We start from the raw sequence: 21,614 nt of genomic DNA on the forward strand, positions 1-21,614 counted from the left end.
CCAAAGTCCCTTTAAAGGATGTCTGACATTTCATTAGGGGTGATTCAGATTCAGTGATTCACGGGTGATTTCAGCCCCGCTGTGCTGTCAGCGCTGGAAATGATGTCAGGGTTGAGACCTGCTGGAAGGGAAACACCTGCTCATTCATCACCCATTGCAATGTGGAATCGTCTCTGTTCTTATCTGAGAGCAGAGGCGTTAAAGGTGATACCAAAAGCAGAAACAACACTTGTAGTCTCCACGATGTGCAAGGATCCTGTTCCATTTCTGTCTATCATCTTGAATCTCCCACATGCTCTGCTACAGAAACGACATGGCCGTCTCCTCCCCATCGCCCCCTAGTTTTGTACAACTCCTTCTCCGCCTTCTGAAAGTTTCAGATGCATTTGTTTTTAATTAAGGGCTAATTTTATTTTTTCTGTAATGCCAGTGTGCTCTCAATCTCTTCTGTTTGGTTTGTTTTGGGGGGGGTAATTAAGTTTATTAATTTATTTTTAATGGAGGTACCAGAGATTGAACCCCAGGACGCTCTACCACTGAGATATACCCTCCCCGCAAAATGCACTTTTGAAAGCAAAGAGGTGACAGAGAACATACTGCTCTAATGGGGGTAACTTGAAGAGTAGCACTTGACAAGCATGGATGAGCAGACGAGCTCTGTAGAGTTAACACTCCACTCTAAGTGCTGATGGAGGTAACTACTTTCATAACCATGCCACAGAAAAGAAGGCCCCAGTGGCCCTGATGTGCAATGCAATTGGAACAAAGTTAAGACGCTCTCTTTAGGGTTAGCGCAGTGCAAGTTGAAGGAACCGCAGGCTACCATTCAGAGTAAGATAGCTACCAGAGAGGACCTCGAGGATTTTGCTTCCACTGGAGCAAGCAGGGTTCTGAGTAGGTCGCCGGTCCCCAGGAGACACCTGCCAGTCTGCCAGGCCCAGGTAAATCCGTATGTTACTCAGGGAAGAGGGAATGCTGCTGCGGCTGGCTGGAGATCCAGATGGTAGGAATCGGGGTCAAAACACTACAACTAGTAATGGTAGCTTCCACTCAATGAGCAATGGTAATTACATTCACAGTTAACAACTCCAGGAAGAAGATATCGTTAAGTGACCTGCCTCAAATCACACAGCTAATAACTAGCAGAGCGGGGATCTGACCCCAAGTGCTTCTGATTTCAAAGCATGTGCTCTGAGCCACAATTCACTGCTGCCTTCCAAAGTGCTAGGAATGACTCATCTTTAAGGCAAGATCACCAATCAAATAAAAAATAAACAGATAGCTGGGTAGAGATACCACAGCAGGCCTGGGCTAGAAGTCTAATCAGGATGGGAGACACACGGCCAACAGTCCCACTACTGAACAGAAACAGTCATAGTACCTCACATGTAGAATGAGGAAAAAGCTGGCAAGGACCCTTCTTTGACCAAACTTTGGTCCGTCTCCTCTGAGCTCTCCTCCTGATGAGGCCGTATCCTGGACCTTCCATCCTCAGCCTGCTTAAGCCTAGTTCAGCAAGAATCCTACCAAGTTTAGCAAGAATCCCCCAACCCTTGGCATCTAACCAAGCTCCTCTGTGACTTTTCCATACCCTGATGCCCTCAACCCTGCCCAGTGGCTACAATTCCCCAGCAACCCCCGCTGTATTCACAGTTGAGTTCAACCTCTCACCCCTGTTGATACGATCTTGATCCCATCACATTAGTCTTGAATAAAGTCTTCTTTGCCCACCCAACTTGTTTGATGCAGTTTGCCTTTGGCAGGGACTACGAAAACACTGCAGGAGCTCTCTCATCCCCGCAGTCCCGGGGTACTTTGTAAGGAGTCTGCAAGCCACGGAGCTCCCCAGTCTTCAAGCCCAGCCTGCTGGGAGAAGGGTTAAGAACGCACAACTGCGGGAACCTTTCTGCAAGCTAAGGAGATAAGCCAGAGAACGGGAAGCAGGAAGGAGAGGACCCGCCTACAGTTTTCAGAAAGGAAAGAGCCTTCCAGTTTCAACTGGTGAGCTGAGTACAAGATCCTTCTCTTCTCCCATCCAAGGACTCACTCAAAAGCTGAAAAAGACATTTTGAGAAAGAACAAGACCACAACAAAGGAACAAAAATGAGCAAGGTGGCCATCAGTAGACCAGAAATCTTGAGACCTCCTAGAGGGCAGAAAGCATGAGAGTGACACTGACAAAGAAGAAGCTATGGAAACCGCAGCTCAAACCTGTCAGGGAAACATAGGTCTTGAAAAGAAGTTTCATGGAAGCTTCAAACTGGGTGGCAAAGACAGGAAGTGCAGAGAGGGGCACTGCAGATCACCATTCCAAGCAGCTGGGGAGGTCGGGACCTCCAGCATTCTCCCTTAGCATCTTCAGTTTCCACCCTCCAGCTAAACATAGAAATCTGATCTAGAAAGAACAAAAGAAAGGGCTTGGTAATGAAGGTATGATTACGGGTCAGGGAGATGGGAGGAATCCAACAGATGGATTGAATTTTTTTAAATGTACACAGGCAAAGACTGTGATCTGGAAATAAAGGAGAACTTTCAATATAAAGAGCAGACACGGGGAGGGTATAGCTCAAGTGGTAAGAGCGCATGCTTGGGATGCACAAGGTCCTGGGTTCAATCCTCAGTACCTCCACTTAAAAGAAAAATAAAGAAAGAAAGAAACGTAATAACACCCCCCGCCAAAAAAAAAAAAAACTAAAAAAAGAGCAAACAGACAAAAATATGTAAATATGAGAGAAAAGGTAAGGCTCAGGGATGATGGCTGCAGGTAGTCCAATACTCCTTCAGTAGGAGTTCCAAAAGGAGAAAAGGAAAGGGTGAAGACTGTCACAGAGCTTAGAGAAAATGTCCCTGAGTTGAAAAGAGACCCAACCAAGTCTTCAGATTAACTGACTGTTGCGCAGAGTGAACGAACAAAGACCCCCAAGTCAGTTACATTCCTGTGAAATTTCAGACTTCCAGAAATTTTGTAAGTTTCCAGGGAGGTGGAAACAGAGTGAAACTGACATCAGACCTCACCAACAATACTGGGTGCTAGAAGAAAATGGAGTAACGTCTTGAAGCTCCTGAGAGAAAGAATACTTTGAACTCTGAGTTCTATAAGGAGTCAATCTACAATATTCAGACCTATAAAAACTCAAACAGTTTACAACACTCGTCCTATCTGAAAAAATACTTCAGGTGTTTGCTCACACAAAATGTAAAAAAAAAATCTGAGGGTGCCTGGTTACACAAAATCATGACAGGCGATCTCAGGAATGAGGTGCTCCGTGTTCCTCTGCTGAGCATTTGCCCTTTCTTTTTGCCCTGGTGCTGGCTGTCAGACCAGCCAACAATGTTGAACTCAGACTTTGGGCTCATCCCTTTCTTTAATCACTGCAGCCCCACATAGATTTTTCTGGTCATACTTTGGTGCTGGTGTACCACAGAACCCTAGTTATCCAGAGGGCTCTCTGGAAATTGAACTTTTCTTGTTAATGCCTTAAAATTCCTGACCCTCTTTCAGGGTTTATTATTTTTCAAATGGTTTTGAATATATTGGTCCCCTCTTTTGCCAGAGAAAAAAATACAGTGAACAAAATCCCAACTGTTCCTCAATGCAAGATCATGTGTCACCATGGAAGGGGTCACCATGCCCCATCATCATAAATGTTTGCCCTGAAACCCAGAAAAACAATGGGCATGTCCATCAGTGGCAGAGTCTGAGCAAACCTCATATTCTGACTCCTGGTGCTATGGACTGAATAGCAGGACACCCCCTCACCAAATTCATATGTTGAAACTATAATCCACAATGTGACTGTATTTGGAGATAGGGCTTCTAGGAGATGACTTAGGTTAAATGTGGTCATAAAAGTAGGGTCCTAATCTAGTGGGGTTGGTGCCTTATAAGAAGAAAACAAGAAATTCACATCTCTCTGTCCACATCCGCTCACTGAGGGAAGGTCATATGAGCTCATGAGAAGGCGGCTGCCTGCAAGGCAGGGAAAGCGCTCTCACCAGAACCTAACCGCACTGGCATTCTGGTCTCCAACTTCCAGCCTCCAGACTGTGAGAAAATAAACCTCTGTTGTTTGACCCACCTAAGTAGGCTGCTATACTCACTGTTTGTGTCGCCCCCCCCACCCCTCTAAAGAAAAGCCGTATGTTGAAACATAATCCCCAGTGTGAAAATATTAGGAGGTGGGGTCTTTGGGAGGTGACTTGGTCATGAGGGTGGAGCCCCCATGAATGGGATTAGTGCCCTTACATAAAAGGCCTCAGAAAGAGCCCTCGCCCCCTCCTGCTGTGAGGTTACAGCATCAGGGAGGAACTGAGCTCTCACCAGACACTAAACCCACCACGTTGCCTTGATCTTGGACCACCCCCCCAGGCTTCAGAACTATGAGAAATAAACATCTGGTGTTTATAAGTCACGGTCTACAGCATTCTGTTACAGCAGCCTGAACAGACTAAGACATTCAGCCAAATCCTGCTTCACTTCTCTTTGCTTGTTCTCTGATCAGTTTTCATCAAATGCCGCTTTACCACTGGTCCAGATCTGTCACAGGTGAAGGAGGTGTTGAATATCTGAGCTGAAACTGGATAGCTCTTTCTACAAAGTAAACATTCATATTTTAGTATTAAAGCCCATCAGCTCACTTGTTTGGCTTCTGCCTCTTTTGCACGCATCCCTGAAAAACCTATACTCATAAATTTATAGCCAGGTTAGGCAATTGACTCTTTTCTTCTTGTTTTTTCCCCCAGCAACTACATTTCCACCAAATTTCACCAAACTGTTTTTTAGCCTCATGGTGAACTATTTTTCTATCACTCAACAGAACATCTATCATAATTTTATGTTTTTAATTGAGATATAATTGACATATAACATTGTATCAGTTTTAGGTGCATATGTATAACACATACATGTCAAACTCACCTTCCTGAAAATATCCACGGCTTAAACAAGAATACAGATGCTAAAAAAATTACTTTTACTGAGTATCAGCTTTGAGAATCCACACATATATGTACACACATACGTATGTATACATGTATGTTCAACATGTTAAAAAGTTAATGTGGACAATATACTGTAAAATACTTCCTCTACAAACTACTTAAACTTAGAATAAAACTTCAGATATAGACTCTAAATGTGGGAGAGGGCATGGAATTTTACAAAATTCCTCTGGGGAATATGCAAGCCAAAGAGTCTGAAGACCACTGGACACCAGCTCAGAACAATACATGCGGGCGAATTCAACATAGTAGAAACTGCGAGAACAAAGGAGCAATTAGCACATTTTTGCTACTAGGATGTAAGGAGGCGAAATTACAACGTCATGTTTACATACTGAGAGATAAAAAAGTTTAAAAGCAGCTCTTTGTTCTGCTCACTGTAGGGCAGGCCCTGGCACCTGCAGAGGAAAAGAAGTGACTGGCTGATGCTGGGGCGTCACCAGCTTGAGTCTGGTAAAGAGACAGTGAGATCCAGGAGAGAAGCCCACATGTAAGCAAATTAACTTGCTATAAGCCCAGGTCACAATGCCTCCTTTCAGGACTCATCTCACAACTACTTAAAACAAGACCTCATGATAACTCTACTTTGGAGGGGCATTCAGCTGAATTCTAACAAACTACAGAAATCTTTTTATCACTAAGGTTTAACTGGCTTATTCTCCCAAAGTACACTGGAAACAAACTTAGCGTGCTCCAAAGGCCCCATATCATGCTGTTCCTAAATGCAGACAATTCAAAAGCAATAAAATGTTTGACCCTTGCTCTCAATAAACTTGCCACCTGATTGGGAGGACAACATCAAAATTAAAACAACCGCAGAACAATCCAGAGGAACACGGGGGCAGTACGTAAGAATCCGTCAAGAGATACAGTACTCTCACACTTTCCCAGAGGAAATATAAATTGGTACGAGCCCCTGTGGGAGGAAATTTGGGCACAGAGATCAAAATTACAACTGAATTTATCTCCTTTGACCCAGTAATTTAAGATCTGGGAATTTTACCCTTCGGCCACACGTAAGAAGTAACGCACACACAAGTTATTCATTGCAGCATTATTTAAAATAACAAAAGGTCGCAAAGGACTGGTTAAATAAATTATGCTACATATACACAATGGAAGATTTCGAAAAGTATAAAAACACATAAGGGAGCTTTCAAAGCACAGATATTTTTTTAAAGTCTCCCAGATATATTAAGTAGGGGGGGAAAAGCCTAGCAAAGTGCAGAAACTGTGCAAACAACGCATCTTTTTGTTTACAAGAGGGAGAAAAATGAGAATACAGAATGTATTTGTATTTGCTTTAACATTCGCGAGTAAACTCTGGATGAACACGCAAAAAACAAAAACAGAACAAAAAGCTAAAAGTCGATTACCTGCAGTGAGCTGTGGGAGGGCAAGAAGAGTCTGGGGGGTGTCAGGGCAGGAGGAAGACTTTTGCCATATAAAATGCACAGATACATTCTGAACCACATGAAACTGGTTCAGAACAATTAAGAAGAGGATAAGGAAAAGACAGCCCCTAAAGAGGCAAGGCCAAGTGAGGAGGACGCCGGTTTCTGCAGGAGTCCTTGCTCTGGGTGGAGCTTGGACTCAAGCTTTGGGCAGCTCTGCGAACAGCAGGGAACTGACTCGGGGAGCACAGCGCTTCTGCACTGGCAGCCCTGGGCCTTTCTGTCAGTGCCACCATGTCCCCAGGCTTCTGAGCTGCCGCCCAGCTGGGATGCCTCCCTCCCAGGTGCCTCTTCTTCACCGCAGCCCAGAGCTCCCCCCGCCCTGCCTCCCCCCGCGGCCAGAGCGCTCTTCACCAGCCATCCTCAGCAGTTACCAAATCCTCCAGCAGCTGGCTTTAATTTCTACTAAAGGAGGGCAGAAGGGGGCGGGCAGGGTCGATTAAGTAAACTTTTAAGGGAGGAGTGAAGCGCAGGAGGTCATAGAGTCTGGGACAGATCCTGGTCGGCTGCCAAGTCAAGTTTGGAAAATACTCCCCCAAGATACCATGGAGAAATCTGCCCAAATGTGAATGCTGCTGGCTTCAAGTTATATAATCATGGGTGATTTTTCCCCCCTGGTCTTTATGCTTTGATGTGCTTTCCAATTTTTTTTTAAATGAGTAGAGATGACTCTTAAAAGACAAAAACTACTGCATACAATGCAAAAGATGTGTATATTAAAAACCAAACTAAACCACTATTCTCATGTTGTCCCAAAACTCTGGAAGATAAAGAAAGGAATTTCAAATGGGCAGGAGCAGACTTTTACAGCTGTAGAACAATAAAAATCAGAAGAGTGTAATTTTTTTTAATTTCCTATAATGCTGAAGATGTCACCTGACTACAGGCCAGTGTGACCTCCCTAGGCAGGCCAGGCAGCGTGGAACTGTCCACGGTTCCAGCCATCAAAGGGACGCCTGCACTGGTTGTAGGCTCTCCAGCCCAGAGCCAGCGCCTTCCCAGTCTTCCCCTCCCTGGGTTTGAAACTCGATATCTAGCCCATCAAACCACATTCCTCCCTCAACTCTCTAAACCCAGATGCAGATGACAGCCCTATTCATCTTAGAAACTTAAATACATTTTGAAACATGGCCATTTTTTTCTCAGCTCCTTAGTAATCGTGAGAAAAGTAAGGTAACATTCAAATTACTTGAGTAGTTTTAGGCTAAGCTTCTCACCACTTAATAGTTTTATGTAAAGGAAAGTCAGTAAAGTTAGATGCGAAAACGGATCCCTCAATGTTTAGGAAAAAATACAGTAGACCTCAATATTTACAAGGAATCTATCCTAAAACCTGAGTCCCAAACTTGGGAACAGCGCACAACTCTTCCTCCTTTATTAGGCAGGACTCTCTCGACTGTAAATGATAGAAACCGAATGACAGAAAGGGAAGAGGGCCAGAGGACAGAATTCAAGGAACGATCAGACAACCGTATCTAGGAAAAGCCAGAGGTATAGTAAACTTCCCTGAAATCAAGACCCAAGGACACAGACACCCCCAAGACTCCGCCCATTTCTCCTTCATGCTTCTCACTGCAAGCCAATTTCACTGTCTTCCCCACATGGCAGGAAAAGTGACCACTGAGAGGTCAAGAACCACCACTGGCAAGGAATTCCTCAAGCTTTTTCTGGTTGTAAGTTTAAAAATCTTGAGAAGAGTCTCTGGCCAGTGAAGGTCTGGTGTCCACCATGGGCCAACCGGCGGTAAGAACAGGGCAGCTCCTGCTGAGTCATGCGATGAATTTATGCTGAGTCACATGATGAATCTCCTTGAAGCAGAAAAGCAGCTGTTCTCAGAACACAGAGGGTGTTATGGTGAAAAAGACTATGAAAATAAATATATATGTATTAACTGAAACATTATGCCGTACACTAGAAATTAACACAACATTGTAAACCAATTATACTTCAATTTAAAAATTTTAAAAATGGAAATATTTTGTTTGAACTAGCTTTTAATTTAAAAATAACTTTATAGAAGTTTATTGTAGTAAAGTTTAAAACACAGATGAGAAAAAATTGATTTCATTACCATCATATAATCTTTATGTCTATCTTCCTCATCATTTTTGCATGTCTTTTACAAAAATGAGAAACTATACACATTTTATAGGTCGCTTTCCAATTAACAAACTGTACCTATATTTTTCAGTAAACACATAATAATGGAACTCCATTATATTTATATGTCAAGTCTTTGAAAACTGAAGGTTGAACACTGAAGTTGTTCCTAATTCTTCCCCATTATAAACAAGGCTGAGATGACCATGGCACAGCTAAATCTTTTTGCCTGCATTTAATTATTTCCATAGAATAGATTCCCAGAAGCAGACTTTCTGGGTCAAAGGGTGGCATTTGGAATTTTCAAATTTAAGCACAAACATCTGTTTTAAATATATTTGAAACTTGTCTTTCACTTCCTTTTTAGTATCAAGAACTATGACAAATGCATGTTAAGACCCACACGAGATTGACCATCTCCTTACACATTCCCTTTCTCTCCTTTTCAGGAGGAACGATGTCCGTGAGTTAGGAAGAAGGAAGGAGTAGAGATGGAAACAAACTAATAATGCTGACCCAGAGTGAGAAAGACGAGTTGGCCCGCTAATAGCTAGAGAAATAAACTTCCATCATCAGAGGCAGATGTAGAGAATTGCACTCGGCCCTGTGGTAAGATTTACAGGAAATGAAATACATAGGTCCAGTCCTAGCCCTTGAAAAGCTTAAACTTCAGTTCAAAAGCGAAATTGTAACCACATGAAAGTTCGAGCTGCATACAACACGTCTACCTACAAAGGGCAGAAGGGTAGGTAATTCGGTTAACTGAAATAATCATTTAAAGCAGAAACCATAATAAGAAGACACACTGAATATTTTCTTTTAAATGAACACTTGAAGACATTCATGTACAGAATAGGTCAATTAATTGAAGATTCATAATGCTTTGGTCAACGGGTACCAATTTTGGTTTCTTTGATTAAAAAAAATTTTTTTAATAAATTAGAATGTTTAAAACTTATTTTTAATTAACTAAAATTTTTCTCCAATATGTTTTTCTCACTCATCCCCAGTTCTATTACAATTCTTTCTAGGAAGTTGCTCTTACTCAGTCTTTTCCAAACTTCAACTTGTTTTTATAGAAGCAATTCTCTGCTCAAGCTCCTATTTCATACTGGACATCAGTCAGTCAGCCTCGCAGTTGGAGTAGGGTAGTTCATACAAAGAGTTAAACAGAAGTCTGTTACTTCTTTTACACAACATGAGTGTTCCTGAGATCAAATCCAGATGTCATCTACTCAGGAATTACCCTTCTGAGGAGAAACAGTGGCACAAGGGAATCCAATGTGTAACTTCTGGTTCTTCGTGAGCCAGCCCTACCTATGAGGACGGACTCTGGACAAGACTTAAGCATCTATGGACCAGGGAGTTTTTCATCCTGAAAAACTGTCAGAATCGGCTGAGATGTACAGGGTCAGCAAGTACATCTTAAGAAGTAAAACATGTGAAGCAATAAGGCTCCTTTGAATTAATATAAAAACCATACTGCATTAGTCTGCTAAAAGTGCTGGTGTCATGGTGAAGAGGAGACCGCTCTGCAGAGAGACCTGAGCTCCGAGTTCTAGTCCAATCAGGCTGCTATAAATAGCACCCTGTGGTTTGTGCAAGTTACTGGGTCCCTCTGAGCTGCCGACTCCTAACCTGTCAAATGAAGTGAATTATTTTTTAAAGAGGACCAACAAGCATATAAAAAAGAAAAGCAGTAGACTATAGATTTTCCAGCAGCTTACTGAATCAATCTAGATTCTAAGTCACCTAGTACAATTACATCTCACTTTATTTTACAATTTAACCAATATTTATTGAGCATCTACTCTGTGACACTGGGAATATTTCACAAAACAAGGGAAAGATCTGCCTTCATGGACCTTGTGGTCTGCTGAGGGATACAGATGATTTAACAAGCAATGATCATAAAGTGTGATCACTGCTAAGACGGAAAAAGTAGAATGTTCTTGCAGGAAGAGTGTATAGTAACGCAGTATGGAGGGATTTTGTCAAATCTGCAGTTATATCTAATGTGAGACAAAAAGAGGCTCATTAGAGAGGGAAATAGCCCAGGGGGAGGGAGCACTGTATGAAAAGGGCAGAGCTGGGAGGGAGTTGGCTAGCCTGGAGTCTGTGGCTGAATTGCCTTGAACAAGGTGTGACACGCGAAAAGTGAGAGGAGAAGCAGGCAGGGCTGTATCACGCAAGGGCTTACAGAGCATAACAAGGAGCTCTGTCTTTAGCTTCCTGCCACAGCAGGGTCATCACAGCATTCTGCAGGCAAGTGACAGAATCAAATGAACATTCTCAAAAGATGACCCTGGCTGGGACGTGATAATAGGTTGAAGGGCAGCGAGACCAGAGGCGGAAACTCACTGGGAGGCTGCTGCAGGAATCAGACAAAAGCTGATGACCTGAACTACAACACTGGCAACAGGAATGCAGAGAGATTTAGAAGACGGGACAGGACTTGGTGATTAAGATGTCGGGGAACAGGAGTCAAAAATGATTCCTAGACTTCCAGCTTATGAAATTGGGTAGAAAATTTTCCGTTGTGTTTGGTAAGAGTTGGATATAAGCCTGAAGTTGCTGGCAGGCATTTTGCCATCATTTAGAAAGAGGCTTCCTGAGAATGGCACCAACACAAAGGAAAAACAAAGGCTGTTTCTTTTTTTTTTTGCCATAGTTGGTTTCTCTTTTTCTTGGCAGGGGGCGGGGGGGTGGCTTGTAAGTAATACAAATATATTTTTTATTGAAGTATAGTCAGTTTACAATGTGTCAATTTCTGGTGTACAGCATAATAGTTCAGTCTTACATATACGTATGTATATTCGTTTTCATATTCTTTTTCATTATAGGTTACAAGTTATTGAATATAGTTCCCTGTGCTATACAGTAGAAACTTGCTGTTTATCTATTTTATATATGGTAGTTAGTATCTGCAGATCTCTAACTCCCAATTTATCCCTTCCTACCCCTTCCCCCGCTGGTAACCGTTAAGTTTGTTTCTGTGTCTGTGAGTCTGTTTCTGGTTTGTAAATAAGTTCATTTGTCTTCTTTTTAGATTCCACATATGGCTTGACTGTCTGACAGCCTCTGTCTTTCCCATTAAGTAGCAGGCAGTGTCCTCTGCTGATAGTGAGGAGAATCTGGGGGGTGGGAGGTTTAAGGAGAATGGAGACCACCTCAAATGTTGCTGTGGAGAATAGGACAGAGACTAGGAGACTACAGAAGAATTGACCAAAAGCTATGAGGGCCCATTGGACGACAGAGACCATCCCATAGTTTCACCAAAATGTGGTAAAGGATAGAATCTGAAAGTAAATGTTTGATTATGGTGAGAGAACCAATTTATAAATTGTCTCCTTTATAAATTAAAAAAAATTAGTATGTATGGGTATATTTTTCATTACTGACTGAAAGAGGAGCTTTTAAGTTTGCTGATAGGATGCTCGGCTTTTCTGCATAGTAAACTGCCAACCTGATGGAGATGAACCACAGGAAGAGCTCACGAAATGGTGTGACAGAGGCCAAAGTGGCCAATGAGATTCAGCAGGCTAGAATATATATGGTCATGAACCTGAGTTTCGAACACAAAATAAAACTCAAACTGTGCTTGTAAAATAAAGGTCTTGAGATCTCAGTGGCCATTCAACTAAGAGATCAAAGGTACCAGAACAAGGCTCTTATGAGCAGACACAACCCTTCCATTCAACAAATACCAAGAGGCCACTAGATAAGGTCCTTTCCAGTGTCATGACTCTGAAGTTTCAGTTGAGAGTGATGAGAGTGAATGAGAGATAACTGTATTTGAAGACGTCCTCTACCGGCCACATCAGCCAACTATATTTTCAGCTTCTATCCTTATATTTAATTTCATCTTCAACAAAGGTTTTGGACCATATTGTCTCAGCCCCTCCTGAAACATCTCTGAATATCGATGTAGGCTCATTACAGAGATCCATCTTCAGAGAGGTATGATGCAAACACTCTGAATAGCATCCTTTGTCTCTGGAAAGTACTTCCTCTGAATTATTCAATATTCTTCATAAAGCAAAAACAAAACAAAAAAACGCAGACAAGAACTTTGCTATCCTAGGTCTTCTTTGCCTGGGTTTTCATTTATCTGCCCCATTTCTTACTTACCATTTCCAGGTTCTTGAGCTGGAAAGTTCATTGCTCCTGGCCCTTCAGAGTACTCTGGTTCTCTTTCTCAGCCCTCACATATCTAGGTTACCACAAGCCAGGAGCAGGAAGACGTGCTAAGACTAGCATCATCCCTAACCTCGAAGGATTCATGGATTTGGTAAATGATGCCAGTACAGTGACAGGTGCTGTGACAGGAGGCAGAAAGGGTGAAAAGGCGGACGTGATCATCTCTTCCAGGATGGGCAGAGTCAAGAAGGCCTCCTGGAGGAAGTGACATTTCAGCAGAGCCTTGAAGGATGGGGATTTCTCCGGGCAGGGAACGTACAGAAGAGTGGGAGGCAGAGGGAACAGAAGAGTATAAAAAAGCATGAGATGAGGGAACAGGCTTACTTCCGGGGGTTGCAGGTTGCACAGCACGGCTGTCGGGAGAGGTCGGAGATGGGTCTAGACAGGTGAGGACGGACCAGACCAGACACTGTCTGGCTTAAGAGCAGTTAAGCAGTTTGAACTTCCTCCTGGCCCAGGTGTGAATCAATCATGTTTTTCCCTTGGCTTAGCTAAGATTAGAATTGTTGAAAGAGACTTTTTGCTAAAGCACAAAGGGAAAAGCAAACAAGGCAAAAAGCAAACATTAAGAAAGCATTGAGATGAACAGCTCACAGATCCCAGATTTCTAGCTGCTTCACTAAGTTCTAGCCCCAGATCAGAACTTGTACAAAGACAGCTCAGCCAAGCCCTCTTTCTCTCCTCAACTCATCCACGTTGGCACTGGGACAGCCTACCCTTCCTTTGTCCACCAGCCCAGACATGAGGCCAGTGGGATTTTTTTTTGCTCCTTTACACCCCATTTCTTAATAGTCACCCCTGGACAGTCTGGCTTGCACTGAGGTTGGCTGAGTTTCTCCTCTGTTGCTGCCCCTGGAGGTCTTGTTCTGGACCAGGAGTCAGCAAGTGCTTTCTACAAAGGATCATATTGGAGTACATATTTTAGGCTTGGGGGGGCTGTATGTATTTGTCATAACTATCCAACTCTACCACTCCGTCAGGAGAGCAGCCACAGACAGTGTGTAAACAAAATAAAACTTTATTTACATACATTGAATTGGGCTTTTTCATTGTTGTTCAATACTAAATTTTATGTTTACTTTTTTTAATACCACAAATTGAATCATATTGTCAATATGTTTTACAGTCAATACCTGCTTAGTTTTACCCACAAGTCCACACTGCTCTTTATTTGGTATTCTTTCTGCTTCTTTAATCTTCCTTCTGGAATTCTTTTTTTTTTTTTCCTGAAGAACATCACCCAGACATTCCTTTAGTAAGAGTTTGTTGAATGTGAAATGGCTTTTGTTTAACCTGTTTAATATAATTTTTAAAGGTTACTTTCCATTTAGAGTTGTTACAGAACATTGGCTCTATTCCCCATGTTGTACATACATCTTTGAGCTTGTCTTATACCCAATAGTTTGTGCCTTCCACTCTCCCATCCTTATATTGCTACCCTCCACTACTGGTAACCACCAGTTTGTTCTCTGTATCTGTGAGTCCATTTCTTTTACGTTATATTCACTAGTTTGTTGTATTTTTTAGATTCCACATAGAAGCAATATCATACAGTTTTTATCTTTCTCTGACTTACGAGATTTGACTGTTACATCATTTTAATTTATTGTAAAATATTCTTTTTTTCTTAATTTTGGGGGGATTCATTTATTTGTTTTAATGGAGGTACTGGGGATTGAACCCAGGACCTCGTGCACACTAAGCACGTGTCTACCACTAAGCTATACCCTCCTCCCTGATATAGCATATTCTTATTTGGATTTTCTTTCAACCATTTAAGGACGTGAACACCTCTTAGCTCACTGACTGTACAAAACCAGATGATGGGCCAGATTGGCCCTGTGAATTATAGTTTGACAAACTCTTTCCAGGCACTAATTCCCAGGGCAAAGATGGCCTCTTCTCTTTTACATAATCACTATATTCTTATAACTGATACCTGTAATACTAATACATAACATTTGTTGAGCACTTACTAGGTGCCACGTGGTATGCACCACCGAGAGCTGCTTTGAAGAACAAATGAAATAATGCCTGTGGAGCACTTGGCTTAATGCTTGATCTGCGGTAAGCAGGGTAGCTGTCAGCTGCCGCCTCTGTCAAAGTCTGGGGAAGTGGCAGCCATGGTTTTAATAAATTGGAAAAATCTGAATGATATTAGCAATTTAAGTTGGAATAAACATAATGTCCGATACCTTGAGTAAAAAACAATAACTGACAAGAATTGTTAGCCTCTATTATTATTGCTTTTACATTGTAAAATGACACAGACAAGGTAGCTATTACTATCCCATCAAAGATCAGAAAGATTAAATTTGTGAAATCACATAGCTAGTAAGTAGCAGAGATTGGTTTGAACCAGATTTACCTGACTTCAAAGACCAGGCCCTTTTCAACACACCACAACCTCCCGTTTAGTTTAGCTGAAGTAAAACCACAGCCTTGGCTGTGAATCAGCACAGGCATTATTGTCCCTGGAGCCTGACATCTTGTGTCAAGATTAGCACCAGACTCATTCCATTCTTGCTTCAAAGCTTAAACGCCTGTTGGACCACTGAACTCTGATTTCCTGCCAAGGGATCCTCTGCCCCACGAGAACAGTAAAAGTCACCAAGCTCAAAGGACAACGAGACCCTTTCCCGAATGAATGTCCAATCAGCCCACTTCTCCAGGTTCTTCTGATGACTCACCCTCAGGCAACTTCCCGAGAGCGACCCTCTCAGAAACCTACCGCTACAGCATTCTAACAGAAAAACACCATCCACATCCAGTGACGACTCCAGATAGTTCCCACCGAAGACAAGAAGGGTGTTGTTGCATCAAATCCATTTATCTGCATGACATCTTCAGAGCTGTCCATAAAATGTTACCAAAGATGTTGTCCGTAGCTTCAACATTGTATTCAAAGGAGCCCATGGGGTAAATCCTCCCCAGAGTTTAATTCCAAGAAAAAAACTGTCTCCACTAGAGTTGAATCTGTGTACTTGGTCTTGCCAGAATAAGAAAACAATGCAACCCGACCCATTTCCTTTTATATCACAGCTTCCAAGAAACGTAAAACCAAATTCCATGCCAAAAGGTCTCATCTCAGGTGCCCAGAAGGATTTCCTTCTGCCTCACTCCCATGACCATTATGTCTTTTATCTTGAAAAATCGCTAGAATAGACTGTGTGTCTATACACCCGGCACCGTGCCTCTCCCAACGTGCCTTTCCTCCTTACATCGTTTCAAATCTAGTGCTTGTTTTACTAAACTATTTTAGTGCCGTATTTTTAAAGCTATGCTTTACCTTGCATCCTATGCCTCAGATCTCCTGGAAGCAGGCAGGTCTACATACTGTGGATTTTTTAACCCACATTAATACACTTACTTGTGAAGAGCCAACCAGGCTTTATTCATCCTTAGAGGCACAAGATGAGGGTGTCATTTGATGAAAGTCAGGCTTTTTCCAGATTGCACTGAATTTTCCACATCGCTCTCTCTCTTTGTACCTCTGCTTGTCTCCATCTACCACTCTTTTCTCTCTCTCGGGTTTTCCGCTGTGCGTATCACCCTGATTCCCCCACGCAGGTGTCAAGAGCTCCAGGCAGTGCGCACACTTGGGCTGTGCCAGGAGTGAGTTCCATGAGCTGGACTCCAATCTGTCTGCACCTGCAGCCCCTGGACACACCTCCTGATGAGACTCCTTGAGCGCTGGATGGCTTCTTCCTTGGAATAGCAACTCCTCTGGGCATTTGGCACCTCCCACTTCACCTCATATCACCTCCCCTCCAACACTCCCTGTTCCCCTGCTGACCTTTCCAGGAATCGTGAAGGTTTATGTAACTTAGTTTACGTCCAAGGGAAACCGGCAGAGCAGCTAGAATAAAGCTGGCAGACGGATGTTGCTAGACAGAAAAGTTGGAAACTGGAGAGGATATTTGGCACAATGCAGGCCCTCAGATACTTTAGAATGAATGAATGAAAGAACGAGCTCAAACTTACTACCACCTTCCCACTTTGTCACCTGGACAGAGCCAACAACCAAACCAAAATCTAAGCACCCAAACTTCTTCAGTGATTGCAGTTCTTTGAATCTGCTGCACCACAGCTGAGAACAATGGAAATTCTGGTTCCTCTTTCTGCTTAAAAAGAAAGCCAGAGCACACGTCTGTCAGCCCAAAGAGTTTCCTTGCCAGTACCGGGTGCAACTAGCAGAGGCCACATTTTTGCTCTGAATTCTCCCTTTGCCTGAACCTGTTCAGTGACCCTGGGCAAATCACTTGCTCAGTGGGACTTTTTTTAATGGCAATATTCACATAACATAAAATTGACCACTGTGGCCATTTAAAAACGTACAGTTCAGATGGCGTCGTTAAGTACATTCAACGTTGCTCTGCAACCATCACCACCACCCACCTCAGAACTCTTCTCATCTTCCCAAACAGAACTATCTACCTATTACACAGCAACTTCCCATTCCCCTCTCCACCCAACCCTGGCAACACCTCACCCCGGCAATCCTGCTTTCTGTCTCTAAGAATCGTATAGCTCTAAGTGGAACTATACAGTATTTGCCCCTTTCGTGACTGGCTTATTTCATTACACAACATCCTCAAAGCTCATCCACGGGGGGTGGGAAGGGACAGACTGGGATTTCAAAATGTAGAATAGATAAACAACATTATACTGTATAGCAAAGGGAAATATATACAAGATCTTATGGTAACTCACAGCAAAAAAAAAAAGTGACAATGAATATATATATGTTCAGGTATAACTGAAAAATTGTGCTCTACGCTGGAATTTGACACATTGTAAAATGACTATAACTCAACTAAAAAATGTTAAAAAAAAAAAAAAGCTTATCCATGTCAGAATGTTCTTCCTTTTTAAAGCTGAATAATATCTCGTTGTCCATACATATCACATTTTGTTTATCCATTCTTCTGCCAGTGGACACTTGAGTTGTCTTCACCTTTTGACTCTGGTGAGTAGTGCTGCTCTGGACAAGTGTACAAGCGTCTGTGTGAGTCCCTGCGTCGACCTGGCTGGGCATACACCCAGAGGTGGAACTGCTGGATCACACAGTAACTCCATGTTTACTAGTGTGAGGAACCACCACACTGTTCTGTTCAATGGGACTTTCAAATGCAGAGACAGAGCCGCTTAGGGAGCTGGGCACTGCCACCGTATGGCCGTGCTGGCTCCGGAGAGATGTTTCCAGGATGAGGACTTGCCCAGAAGGCCTGTCTTGCCTCGTTCTCTAGAGGAGCAGGACCCACTTGCTGTTGAGAATAAGTCCTGCTTTAGACATTGGCCCTGGGTCTTAGCCTGACCCTGCCTCAGCGTCAACTTCTGTAAAGTGGGTCAATGATACTCAATTTACAGGGTTTTTGTAAGGGTCAGGGATGAGGTACACAAAGCCCTGGGATAAGCACTTACAAAATGAAGGTGTGAATCTTACCCTACGGACTGCAAAGGGTGGCTATGAAAACCAAACAAAATAATAGGTAAGAAAGCTGAAAATGATAATGCGTTCTACAGCTGCTACGCTTACATCATTTCTTCCCTAATCACCGCCACAGCTTCCTGACAGTTCTTCCTGCCTCCTGGTTTCTCAAGTCTACCCCTTACTCCAGCTTCAGAGTGAGCTACCTAAAACAGATATGACCCTGTCACCTTCTGTGAAGGTCCACAGCGGCTCCCCTGACAATTGCCAGGCCTTCCTCTCTTCAGTCTACTTCTCAGATCTTGCCACTTTCCCTCCATGACTTTGTTAACGCTTGTCTCCTCCACGACTTTGTTAATGCTTGTCCTCTCCACCTAGAGCACTCTTCCACCAGTCCTGGCTACAAGACATCATCTGTGTACACATACATGTACACACACAGTGAAATACTACTCAGCCATAAAAAAGAATGAAATAATGCCATTTGCAGCAACATAGATGGTGCTAGAGATCATCATTCTAAGTGAAGAAAGCCAGAAAGAGAAAGAAAAATACCGTATGATATCACTTCTAAGTGGAATCTAAAAAAAAAAAAAATGATGCAAATGAACTTATTTACAAAACAGAAACAGACTCACAGACATAGGAAACAAACTTATAGTTACCAAAGGAGGAAGGTGGGGGAAGGATAAATTAGGAGTTTGGGATTAGCAGATACAAACTACTATGCATAAAATAGATAAACAACAAGGTCCTACTGCATAGCACAAGGAACTATATTCAATAGCCTTATAATAACCTAAAATGAAAAAGAATGTATACATATATATATAAAACTAAATCACTATGCTGTACACCAGAAATGAATACATTGTAAGTCAACTATACTTCATTAAAAATAAAAATTAAAAATATATATATATATAAAAGACATCCTTTTTTTTTTTTAAAGACATCCTTGAATTACTAACTTCCGACGTTTCCAGGAGGCCTTTGCTGACGCCACCAGACTAGACTAGCAGCCCACGGCAGCGGGAGCCGAAATCCATCACCATTCCAAGCACACACTTCATTTTAACTGTCTGTGGGCTGATTTCCTCAACTAGATCAGCTTCTTAAAATCAAGGGTTAGAGGATTCATCTCTGCATTCCAGTCTTAATACAGTGCTAGGATGTCTACTGAACAAATGTACGGATATGTGTGGTATTTTTATTATTAGAAAGTTGGAATAGTTCACACATGATTAACTCTTGAGTTAATCAGAATAACTGCTTCTATAGTCTCATATTACATGACTCTATTATTAGAATAATTAGAATCATTATATAATGAAGAGTTTTTTCTATTTAATTGACACCACAAAGGATGGAAGTCAAAGGGTAAATATTCTCAAGGTAACCTTCTCCCTCCAGAATAAGTGGGATGTTTTTAAATTGAGCTCCTTGAGTCTTCACGGTTCTCCTGAGAGATGCTTTACTTCCTCAGTGTCTGAGAAATAGCCTGACCCATACATGGGTCGTCCTGATGAAATTTAGTAAGTGCAAGACTGCAGTCTACTGTGCAAAGTTATCTTTAACATGTCCTTAAACAGCTCCTTTTAAGCTTTAAACGGTGTCCTCTAGTTTTCATGGGTGTTGGTGATTATTAATGACTTTCTAGATTTTGATTTTATCTTTTCAGTTTATTGCCAGTAACCAAGGACCTCACAGTGGGAATCACTGATATACCCTAGCTGAGACAATTTTTTTCTTGCTTTTAATCTTTTTAAGATCTGTATCATCTTATAAACACACAATGCTTCTAAATGAACATTAATGTCAGATGTGGAAAATACAAATTTTTTCCAAATAGAAAATAATATACATAATGAGAAATTCACAATTTCATATATGATGGAGAAACACTTCTGGAGGAAAGTACCCAGAGACAGGGTTAAGGATCATTTAAGAATTTCTGCCTTACAAAGATTTAGATTCCTAACAACTCCTAGACTTCTTTCCCTGGGCATGGGTGAGGTGATAACACTTTGAAAGAATTTTCTTATTTTTGATTATCAAAAAATCAAGAGGTGTGTCTAGCAAAAAAGGAATGTGTGCTCATTCACAGCATTTTACATTTGGAAGGGAAGATAAAGATGATTTTAACTGTCCGAACTTCTCAGAGACAGAACTGCTTTAGAACCAAGCTTGTCTGACTTCCTATCTTCTGCCTTTACTATCAGCTAATTTGTTAATTAGGATCATGGTAACCTGAAGAGTATATCTTTTAGCTGGTTTTCCTAGTTATCACCTTTATCACCAACAAATGAAACTGCTTGGATTTCACAAGTAAAATCAATCAATTGATATTTATGGGAATAATATAGGGTGAGGGTTTTAAACAAAAACAAATCCCAGGTGCCCCATATTCCAGTGCTTTCTATCTGCCAAAGTTTATTTTTTGAAAAGCTCAAACTAAACTAGCTCCCTAAACGAGGGTCAGCTGTGCTGAGGCGCTCTGCGGTGTGGAGGCAGGGAGAGGAGTCGGGGCTGGGGTGTAGAACTTGAGGGCACACCACAGGACAGCCACCTCCCGATAGGGCGGCGGAGGCGGGCCCGGGACAGGCGCCACTCACTAAGTACCTGAAACAGCGGGGGCTCAGGACCCCCGCCCACACCGAGAATTGGACCCTATGGTCATGTAATTTTTCAGGAGTTCTCACACAGGCGCGCAACTGAAGAAAGCCAGCCCACGCCCATACAAGTTCCCACACATTCTAACCCCACCCCGGAGTTTGCATCCCTCCCCAAGGCATGAGGGGTGAACCATGAGCGGCACGGACTCCCCAGTTCAGGCTTTCCAAAGCCCAGCAGAGTCTGGGGGGACGGCGAGAGTGGGACGGAAAAAGAGTTTTAAAATAGACCCCCTCCGAACAAACCTGGTTGCCCCATCTCTAAATTTTAGCAACGTTAAGACTTCTCCGGCACAAGTAAGAAAAGACTTCACACACACACACACACACACACACACACCCCGAAAAGGGGTGGTGCGGAAGAGCCCCCCTACCTTGCTACAGCGCCAGGTGGACAGGTCTCCGAGGCCGGGGAGGGCGCGACCGGAGTCGGGGCTGCTGCCCGCAGGAGGGGCGCAGGCTGCAGACGTCCGCGGCCAGCGCTGCGCCTCTGGCCCCGCCCCTCGGACGCCCCGCCCCCAAGACGCCCCGCCCCTCGGGCGCCCGCAAACCCTCGGGGCTCCGCCGCCGCAGCCGTAGCTCGGACGCCTCCCGACGTGCGGACCCGAGCGCCCGGTGCATTGTGGGAAGCGGCAGCCCGCCGCTGAGCCTGCGATGACCCCTGGTGGGCGCGCTCCGAAAGGAGCCCCGGCTCGCGGGGCGCGCCTGCGGGAACCCGCCGAGAGAGAGGGCAGGCCTGGCGCTTGCGGGACCGGG

General features: G+C 43.1%; 1 protein-coding gene across 1 annotated transcript in view; it reads right to left on the reverse strand.

Annotated features, from left to right (window-relative positions):
- Positions 1-21,371, reverse strand: part of EXTL3 (exostosin like glycosyltransferase 3) — a 95,568-nt gene extending 74,197 nt beyond the window's left edge. The window contains exon 1 of the mRNA XM_031692558.2: positions 21,233-21,371. The gene's annotated coding sequence lies outside the window, so the exon portion shown is untranslated. The remainder of the gene's footprint in view (positions 1-21,232) is intronic.
- Between the last annotated feature and the right edge of the window lie 243 nt (positions 21,372-21,614).

This window comes from Vicugna pacos, chromosome 31, assembly GCF_048564905.1.
Source record: "Vicugna pacos chromosome 31, VicPac4, whole genome shotgun sequence".
Taxonomy (NCBI): Eukaryota; Metazoa; Chordata; class Mammalia; order Artiodactyla; family Camelidae; genus Vicugna; species Vicugna pacos.